General features: G+C 37.3%; 1 protein-coding gene across 1 annotated transcript in view; it reads right to left on the reverse strand.

Annotated features, from left to right (window-relative positions):
• LOC129241236 (agrin) overlaps positions 1-4,916 on the reverse strand; it is a 28,952-nt gene extending 24,036 nt beyond the window's left edge. The window contains exon 1 of the mRNA XM_054877462.1: positions 4,692-4,916. The gene's annotated coding sequence lies outside the window, so the exon portion shown is untranslated. The remainder of the gene's footprint in view (positions 1-4,691) is intronic.
• Between the last annotated feature and the right edge of the window lie 6,024 nt (positions 4,917-10,940).

Consider the following 10,940-nt stretch of genomic DNA (forward strand, 5'->3'; position numbering starts at 1 on the left):
TTTCCCCAATATATATGAATTTTTTTTTTTAAATGCTCATAACTTAGTCAAAATGAACCGATTTTAATGATTCTGGGTTCAAAATGATCGTCATTACTTACACGAATGACTTCATTTTTTATTTTCCAAAAAACCAAAAGTGCGAAACAGGTTTTTTACTCAAAAATTCATTACTCAAAAATAACTCATTTTAGCTACTGGGCATTCAGCTCAATTCAAGTTTGAGGTGTCCTCTTGATTTGGAAAAAGTTATAAAAAAAAATAATACACTTTTTGAAATATTGAATTTCGAAAAAATCTCTTTTTTTTCTTTTTTGCTAAATAAAAAATTTTCAACTACTTTTTTGCGATTGCGTGTCTCATTATTTTGACTAGAGAGCAACATATTTGAGTTACAACGAAATCGAAGAACATGACCCGAATAGCCCGGTTGAATTGAAATGGAAAGTATCTGTGGATATAAAGTCCGCATCGTTGAAAACCTGAATGGCTTTTCGGTCAGAGGTGGTTCGCTTACTGTGAGGGCACAAAATAGATATTGATGAACTTTTCGAGGGAATTAAAAAGTCACCTTACTTTTTGAACACACCTCATGTATTGTATATTATTCCTTCATCCATATGTAGAACGGTTGTTTAACAGACCATAACCTGCACTAAAATTTAAATAACTCTGTAATGCACCTTTAACTTTGAAAATTGTATGTAATTGGCAAATTTTCGAATCGAACTTTTTTCTATTGGCTTTAAAAATTGGCAAATAGTATGCCCTAATGAAAATTATTACAGTCACTAAGCACTTCTGTACAAAGAAGAACATTAAGTAAATGATAATAATCTGATTGTAGCCCTAGACGAGTAGGATTGAGCGTGACTACCATTCGGTTTGAAACGAGTGCAATGGCCACTGTGGGTATGAAACACCAAATGATGAAAACTTTTTTCTACGGACGTCATAAAAAATTGTGATAAACAGTTTGTTTGTCGATTGTTCAGATTATTGCAGTTCCTTGCTATTTAGAAAAAGAATAAAAAGCAAATTTATAAAAAGCTGGATACAGGCAAAAAAATCGCCCATTTCTCTGTGAAAATCGTATTTTAGGGATCAAAATAAGAAACTTTGCCGAAGGAACCATACCTCTAAAACGAGTTCTGATGTCCCCCAATTTGGGTCGAACTTTTAGTGTCTTCTGTGGGGAGGCAAAAAAATCGCCCATTGCTCTGTGAAAATCATATTCTAGGGATCAGAATAAAAAACTTTGCCGAAAGAACCATACCTCTAAAACGAGTTCCGATGTCCCGCAATTTGGGTCGAACTTTTTAGTTTCTTTTCTCATGTAAAGGCCAAAAATGGTGATATTTTGAAATGATTGTATGGGGAACCCTCCAGGGGAGTTCCAGGGGGTGTGCCACTGGCATGGGAGGATCGGCCGTCCAAAGTTAGTAGGGGTCGGTCATACATTTGGACTCGATTGGAGCACTCTAAATGGGTCAAAGTGGGATTTTTTGTTCGACCCAAATTGGGGGACATCAAAATTCGTTTTAGAGGTATGGTTCCTTCGGCAAAGTTTCTTATTTTGATCCCTAAAATACGATTTTCACAGAGCAATGAGCGATTATTAAATCGACCCGCCCTAATGTATAATGAGCTTATAAGGGTCTGGACGTTTGTTGACTGCAAAAAATTTGCGAATGCAAATATATGTTATTAAAATAGCTCCTATATAATGAAATCCCCCAAACATTTTTTCAGCATAATTGGATACTTCGTGGGAACATCTAGCTGGACTTAATATCAACTTAAAGTCATAACTTTCCTAAGCTATTTGGGACTAAAATATAGGCGGCATCTCTCCGTATCTATCGGTGACCAAATATTTGTTTTTTGAACCCACCATTGCTTCAATAAATTTCATTGAGTAGTTTTGGCGTCGTTGCAGCACAGAGTTGTTTAAAATCATTGAAACGGAGTTTTTTAATTCAAAACAAGTTTTCAAACAAAATAATGAACATATTTCAGCTTGAGAAACTACTAAAATCTCTTTCAACGGCCCAAAAGGTTAGTTTTAGATTTTGTACTCTTTAATGCGTACTTTTTATTTGTTTCAAATGTATATTATACAAAATATTCCTCAATTCTTTATGGTATTAGTGTCGGAACTTATTTGACAGAAAAGCGCTTTCAAGCTCGTAAGTATTGACCCACAAGGAGTTATATACCGCCTCTGGAATGTCATTTGGCATCATCATTATTACTTTTGGAAAACATTGTATTTGAACACTTCTAGAAATAAGGTTTTAATTACGTGTCGGATGTAAGTACGTACAATAAAAACATAAACTACTACAAAGCCTACACTTCTAAATCGAAACATGAAAATACGCTGTGCTAGGATCATTACTAAAATTCCTAAAAACCATATTTGTATTATCAAAACCGTCCGTTTTACTAATATTAAATCGTATTTCTTCATCGATTAATTAAATTTGGAATATTCGTGATAGTAAAGTTATAAATACCCTCAAGCATTAGATTCCCCAGGGGAAAAATGTAACTTATTTTCTTTTTTATTCCATTTGATATGTAAGTCAGTTTGATAATTTTTATAAAATATTCGTAGTTAAATAATCGCAATGCTCCCGGAGTATAAAGTACATAAGGCACCGTCAAATGTGCCAAGCAAAGTGTTTCAAGTAAGACTGCCAAACTGAAAAATTTTGAAAAGCTGCTACCACACTGTGCACGTAAAGTCTTTTTCGAGAGTAACTTGTTATTTGCAAAAAAATTACACTGGTTAACTTCCTCAAGCTACTAGCGAACAGCTGTTCAACAGCCAAGAATCCCCCTCGGTACTTTTTGATGGCAAGTTTTGGCATTCTTTATTTGTCAAGGTTATATGCATTGAAATATAACAACGAATACTTATAATTTATTACAATACATATGTATAACCGGATCAAATGAAAGTGATTGCGTAGAGTAGAAGAAAATTCTTGTGGTTTTACTCAACATAAATGTCGGAACAAATATTCGAACCGTGCGACGCGTAATGGGGAAACAATTTGACATCTGGATGGCCTCGAAAAAGCTGGATGGCCATTTGAGGGCATTCAAGTTATGAGAGAAAGTGCCACACCTACATAAGTGAAAATGCGCAACGCAATTGACTACTTATCAGCGGTTCCTTCAAAGAATTTTCAGCTGTTTCTGCACAAAATGCATATGGTTCAATATCTGTCATCAGCGACCGCTAATCTCTGTGGCGTAGAATTAGAGTTTGTTGTGACAAAAAGTGATTGTGCCACACTTTTTTCAAAACGCGACAACGAAAATGCGGTAACTAACTGGCACAGGCGAACAGTATCGGACATGGTTGAACGAGAGAGTCGGAGTTGGGGATATATAGTATGGTTTTAGCCAGAGAATTATACTGAGCATATAGTGGAGGAATACTTTTCTAGGTCGTTTGATTTCTCAATTGGGATGTTTTGGTTGGCCAGCGTGATCGCTCGATCTGACGGCCATAGTTTACTTCTTGCCGCACACACTCGGCGTTTCAAATTCAAGTGGGCAAAAGTAGTCGCAATTTGCATCAACTCTAGTGGCGGCTACCTATGAGATATCATGAAAAAATTAAATTTATTGCTTCAATTAAACCTTAAAAGATTAATAACACTTTCTAATTATTTTCGAAATCAGAACAAAAGAAAATCGGATGCTACTTCTAGCGCCAACTTTTATGTTGCATATGTTATGTAACACTGTGATACATATTCATATATGTTCAAAAATGCATTTGTTTGCAGAAACATGATTTTATTAGTAAATTTTTGTTTCCACATAATTCGACAACACAATTCGCTGAAAATGTTTTCGAATTTTCTTTCGGATGTCAACACCAGAAAGTAACACTAACTGCTGCGTTAAAAAGTCACTTTGCTTGCCACATCTACCAGCGCCTATATAAGATGCCTTTATACGAGTATTAGATCAATTTTCAGCTTTTGAAAACAGAATTTTTAACTTGTCTATTTACTGTTGTAAGCTAAACCGTTTGAGGTGTTTGAAAAGAATAATAACGTATCTTACATATTTGTACTTGTAGCAGATATGTGGAATGTTTGTACAAGTACCCACTTATGTATCCACATAAATGCATGAACATATGGATGAAGTTGTTGCGCCTAAAGCGATGAATTGAATTAACGACCAGCCTTTGTTGAATGGCCAACCAAATAATTCTGGATTGTTTGGCAGGCTGAACCAGCTCTTTGTGCCTGCCTTCTTAAAGAATTGTTTCAATAGCAGACATGCCCCACATTTGACACTTCAATTGAAACTCCCTTCCAGCAATTTCGTTTTACACACTTTCCTCTTTTATAAATATATATGTATGTATTTATTTGTAATAATGTGTTGCACACACTCTTTTAATTTTAACACAGTTTTGGATTTGCACACTTTTAATATTATAGAAATCGTGATTGACTTTTGTGTGAGATATTCATGTACATCCATGTGCAACAACTTCTGAATGGGTAGTTAAGCACTTGTTGCTTATGTCAATTAATTTTTTAATTAATTAACAGGAAAGTTTATTGCGCCAAAAAAAAAATGTTATGAGCTTCCGTTGCTGCTGTTGTTGCCTTTATTCACATTTATACATCCACTACAATACGCCAAAATTATACTTTTGGAGGTGCACTAATGCTGCGCCGTGTTTCTCCCGTTTTCACTCAGCTATAATGACAAATTTTTGTCCACATATAGCTGGAGCCGTACTGAATAAAATTAAACTATGCGCGAGTAAGTATAAAGTTTTCCGATTGCCTTCTCAAGCTCTAAAGCGTTTTCTTTTGTAAAGTGCGACGTGTGCGCGCGCGTTTGCTTTGTCGCCGCAACTGAAAAGAAAGGTTCAAAACGCAAATGCAGAATGGCATCGCTACTTGTGGCGCAAACGATTTTATAGAGTGAAAGGCAACAAGTTACCGGTGTATTTGTGAGCGCCAACACCAACGCCGCTGAAGCGCCGCATTCGTCTTAGCTATTGCTTTTGTTGGGGCTGCTGCAACTTAAGTGAAGATATGTATGTATGTGTATATAAGTATGTATTAGTACAAATTTTGCTGTTGTGCTAAGTACAAATTTTGCTGTTGCATATATAAGACCCTACTGGAAAATACAAAAGAGAGATGATTTAAATGCTAAAGCGAACTAGTCTGACAGTAATTAAATATTCATTAGTGGAAATCAGGGATAGGGGATTATCTTGTACTTAATCAAATATATTTATGTATAAACATTTGCTAAATGTGACAAAATAAAAATATTTTTTAGTGTTTTAGATTTGTCTAAACGACGTAAACCTCCTGAACTGACGAGCTTTTAAAACAGTTGTCAACATTTTTATGAGAAATAGTTTACACAAATTATGTAAGTTTAAGCGACGATTGCAGTGTGTAAATTCAAGCGAGTGCAGAAAGCAACCCTGTCTAACGGAGTTAAACAAAAATTTCTCGTTTCATTGATTTAAATGTTTAGTTGATTTCTCCTAATGCTTATTTTAATAATTAAAAATAATTATTACATTTTTTTCCAAAGGTAGTAATTAATAATTAAGTTATAATACCCGGTTTTTTTATTTGTATCTTTAGGAAATAAAATATCCAATAGTAAACTTTGATCTTTGCTAACAATATGAAATACAAATATCATTAAAATGAAAAAAAAAATAAAATAAAAAATTAGTTAGTTAGTATTATTTTTTAATAAAATTGTACACATATAAGAGTGTTGCCTTTTATATTTTGCGCCTTTGCAACACTACGTTTGATGAGCAGTAACTCGATATTTTGATCGAAAAGTTTAATTTTTTTTAGCATAAACTTACATATACATAACGTTTTCACTTATGAGCTACATATATTTGTTCTTTTTTCAGTGAGTTGAACAATTCATCTCGCCCAAAATATGGAATTAACGCGTAAAAATTTCGTGAAGCACCACAGTCAGTCACTGTGAAACGCTGATACAACGAGTTCTAACGTAGCGGTCGACTCTTGCAGGATGAATTTCGTTAAGGCCGTCCACGGTGTTGTGCGCCAGTTGATGACGGAAGATCGTCATGCGGCATCATGCGATTTGTTCTCGTTGGATACCACATAATTTGGCAATTGCCCAAAAACGCACTCGTGCCGATTGGTGTAAAGAAATGTTGAAGAAATTCAGCCGCGGTGGTTTGAAGCACATCAATGACATGGTAACAGGTGACGAATCTTGGATCTATGCATAGGAACCGGAAGCAAAACGGCGATCGACAGTATTCCAAGACGTGCTAATCCAACAAAAGTTGTTCGCGAAAGAAGCACCTCAAAGCAAAAGGGCGTATGTTTTTCAGAAAATCTGATCATGTCGCAACTGTCGTACCACTAGAAAAACTTAAAACAGCCAATTCTCTGTGGTATCGAACCATTTGTTTGCCTTAAGTTTTCGGAGAACTTTTGCAAGAGAAGTTTGCGAGCTCTCACGTATCGGCTCATACAAGAGAGTTTTTAAAATTTCAAATATCGGCTTAATGGGTCATTCGCCTTAAAGCCCTGATTCAGCACCGAATGAATTCTTTTTGTTCCCGAAATCAAAAATCAAATGCGAAGTCAACGCTTTTGAAGCCTTTCAACAGCTCTTGTGGAAAGTATCCACTTCTGAGTGGCAAAAGTGCTTTGGAAATTGATTCTAGAGAATACGAGTACAAAAGTTTATTGACTTCCAAGGGGAATATTTTAAAAAATAGGAAGCTATTTTTATCATTACTTTACTGTTGTGTTTTACTCTGTTTTCATGTTTGTTCGCAAAATATAAAAGACAATATACGAGGGATGTGCATAATAATATTAATAAAAATAATATAATACTTTAACTTTTACTTTTTAAGTTATAATGGTTATATTTTCCAATAGAAGGGCAAAGTTAAACGTATTTTATAATAAATATATACATACATAAGCATTTTTAGGTGGATGGAGGAGGATAGTTCCATGTGTAGAAGTCCACGCAATTGGGGAAAGTTGCTAATCGCCATTCACTTGGGAGTGGCCAGGACGATTCTTCTGCATATGGTTCAAGCAGCTTACAACTCCCGGGATTAGCCCAAGTATCCTCTGGCTAGCTTCCGAACACCCGTTCGGGAGTGAGCTAAAGTGAGAAGGCAAAACATTCCATGATAGCTGGTTATACGCTGGGTTTGGGTCCCGCCACTTAAAAAGCCCCCCCAATGGAAACAACAACAAAGCCTTGCATGAGAACTTCCAACACTGATGACGACCTCTGCAAACGAAATAAGGAATACGATTTGAGGGCATGCACCTGGAATGTCCAGTCCCTTAAAAGGGAAGGTGCCTCTGCCCGGCTGGTTGATGTCCTCGTGAGAGTAAAGGATGACATCACAGAAGACCTTGCGACGTCTTCTACAGCTGCCATGTAAAAGAGCACAAATTCGGTGTGGGAACGCCCCGACGGAAGAGAAGGACGATGCGACCAAAGATTCCTTCTATGAGCGCTTGAAACGTTCCTATGAGCGCTGCCCCGCCACGACATAAAATCGTGCTTGTCGACTTCAACGCCAGGGTGGGCAAGGAGGGAATTTTTGGTCCCACAGTCGGAAAATTTAGCCTGAACAACGAAACATCTGGTAACGGACAGGGGCTGGTCGACTTCGCCGGGGCCCGAAACATGGTAGTCTGCAGCACCAGATTCCAGCATAAAAAGATCCACCAAGCAACGTGGCTGTCCCCTGATCGAAAAACGCGAAACCAGATCGATCATGTTGAGATAGATGGAAGACACGCTTCTGTGTATTAGATGTACGTACGATCCGAGGACCCAACATCGACTCGGACCTTGTTGCAGCCCAACTGCGCACACGCCTCTGTGCAGCAAAAAACGTACATCTACCTTCGCAAAGAATGTTCGATATCGAAAAGCTGCAATCACAACAGACAGACAGAAAGTCTACCATCGACCAAATATTCACAATACGCCAAATCTTGGAAAAGACCCATGAAAGGAGAATCGATACACACCATCTTTTCGTCGATTTCAAAGCTGCATTCGACAGTACCGAGAGGAGTTACTTGTATGCCGCGATGTCTGAATTTGGTATCCCCACAAAACTAATACGGCTATGCAAGATGACGTTGCTGAACACCAGCAGCGCCGTCAGAATTGAGAAGGACCTCTCCGAGCCGTTTGATACCAAACGAGGTTTCAAACAGGGTGACTCGCTGTCGTGTGACTTCTTTAACCTGGAGTTGAAGAGCATCGTAAGAGCCGCAGAACTTAATCGCTCAGGCACAATATTTTTTAAGAGCGTACAATAGCTGACCTTAACAACCGCGCTGTTAGTTCTGCCTTCTCCAAACTGAATATGGAGGCAAAGCGAATGGGTCTGGTGGTGAACGAGGACAAAACGAAGTACCTCCTGTCTTCAAACAAACAGTCGGCGCACTCGCGTATCGGCACCCACGTCACTGTAGACAGTTATAATTTCGAGGTTGTAAAAGACTTCGTTTATTTTGGAACCAACATTAACACCGATAATAATGTCAGCCTTGAAATCCAACGTAGAATCTCTCTTGCCAACAAGTGCTACTTCGGACTAAGTAGGCAACTGAGCAGTAAAGTCCTCTCTCGACGAATAAAACTAACACTCTACAAGGCTCTCATCATGCCCGTTCTAGCGTATGGCGCAGAAGCTTGGACGATGACAACATCCGATGAAGCGACGCTTGGAGTGTTTGAGAGAAAGATTCTGCGCAAGATATTTGTACCTTTGCACGTTGGCAACGGCGAATATCGCAGGCGATGGAACGATGAGCTGTATGAGCTTTACGACGACATAGACGAATGGATACAAACGTTCCGGCTTTGAAAGTATTCGATGCGGTACCAGCTGGTGGTAGCAGAGGAAGAGGAAGGCCTCCTCTGCGTTGGAAAGATCAGGTGGAAAAGGACTTGGCTTCACTTGGTGTGTCCAATTGGCGCCGGTTAGCACGAGAAAGAAACGACTGGCGCGCTTTGTTAAACTCGGCCAAAATCGCGTAAGCGGTTATAGCGCCAATTAAGAAGAAGAAGAAGCCTTTTTCGGTTTCTGTTTTTGGTTTTATTGATTCTAAGTACTGCATATACTTATTTCTGAGCTTCCTTAGTTTTATCCTCTGATTTTTATTAAATGGCGAAAAATGTGAATTACTGCTCAATAGCAACGTAGGAGAGATTACACTACTAGAGAACAGAAAGAAACAAGTATGATAGTAGTTCCATAAGAAGTAAGACCAGCAATTCGAGAATAATGAATTTCTTCACAGGGTAGTGGTATCTGCCTTTGCTTAAGTTCACAGTCTCGTTTAGACACAAACAATACATACACACATACATGGTATGCACGAGTATAATGGAGATTCAATAGAAAATAATGCAAAAGTGTGATAAAATATGTTGTACACTTTAGTAATAAAGAAAAGTGGTCGTGGCCTGCTGCGGAACCACTTCGCTCCAGCTGACGTGATTCGAAAGAGCAGCAGAAAATGAAACGTTGGCCGTTGCTGGCCACACTTATCAAATGCAATCGCTGTGCTGCAAACGTGCCGCAAATTTCTGTGTTCTATGCGCATTATGCATTTTTTCACACCGCGACACTGCATGTACTGAGCTGAAAAGAAAATGTTTCAGTCTGGGCCTTCAATATAAGCTTTATCCGCAGCTGCAGCAAGAAAGTGTAACATATATTCCTACATATACACATATATGTACATACACATGTATTTGTAAATGTATTACCTATATTTGTATTACTTTCGCGGTGCTATTGTATGCAATTTCCCTGTTATGCCTCAAGTATGGTGACGCGAAATTTTCCTTTTTTCCATGTATCATTTACGAGTGCGACACACATATGTACCTATCTACATTTGCACATACATATTTATGATTTTTGTCATTATAGTTTTAAGTATATACCTATGTATATACGAATACTTATCTATAGATTAATGCGTACCTACTTATACTAGGTATCATTTTTCAATTATTTTTAAATTTAATTTGAAAGAACACTTTTTTAACTTAATGCTGTGGCAATTGAGGGCTGACCACATAATTTAAGTCCAAATAAATATTATTGAGGTTGGATAAAAATCCCGCCCAATTTTCGTAAATATTCACACTAAATTTCCGTCCAGCCATTTGATGTTACAAGCTATAACTTTAATTTTTTATGAATTTGTTTGATTCCAAAAATGTGCGCGGCCTGACCAGAATTTAGCGCTTCCTTACTTGTTACCATGCATATTTATTTACATTCATTGGATGTGTAAATAAAGCTTTCAAACATTTAGGGATACGATTTTTTCGGTCAGCTATGCAATGAAATTCTTGAATTATTGGTAGTGGATATCAGATGCAAAAAGCAATGTATAGCAGTTTAAGGGTCCCGCTGATCTAGAATTTTCAAAAAATCAATTTTGATTGGTTTTTACTAGGTTTTTAAGAAAATACTGCAAAATTTTTGGAAAAATATTCCCAGTATTTTCGATTCTACAGCAGTTTCTGCAGGTAGAGTCAGATTCGTCACGAGGCCACTCTCTAAACTATAAACTCAATTATCTCAAAACAACTTTGTTCGACCTGGTGCTGTCAAAAAAAAAAAAAAATATTCAATCGAATCGTCTGAAATTTTAATATTTTGTTTAGAAGATCATTGGCTATCGCCCGTACTAGAATCATATTATTACTTGAATTATTTCGTAGTTTTTTGACTAAAAAACAGAAAAAAACGATTTTTAGAGTGTCAAATTCAAAACCGCGCCATTTTGTCATTTTTTGAAGTGAAAACTTCTTTAGAATCGTTGGGAGTGATTTGAGAAAAAGTGAAACGAAAAAAGCGA

Source organism: Anastrepha obliqua, chromosome 3 (genome assembly GCF_027943255.1).
Source record: "Anastrepha obliqua isolate idAnaObli1 chromosome 3, idAnaObli1_1.0, whole genome shotgun sequence".
Classification (NCBI taxonomy): Eukaryota; Metazoa; Arthropoda; class Insecta; order Diptera; family Tephritidae; genus Anastrepha; species Anastrepha obliqua.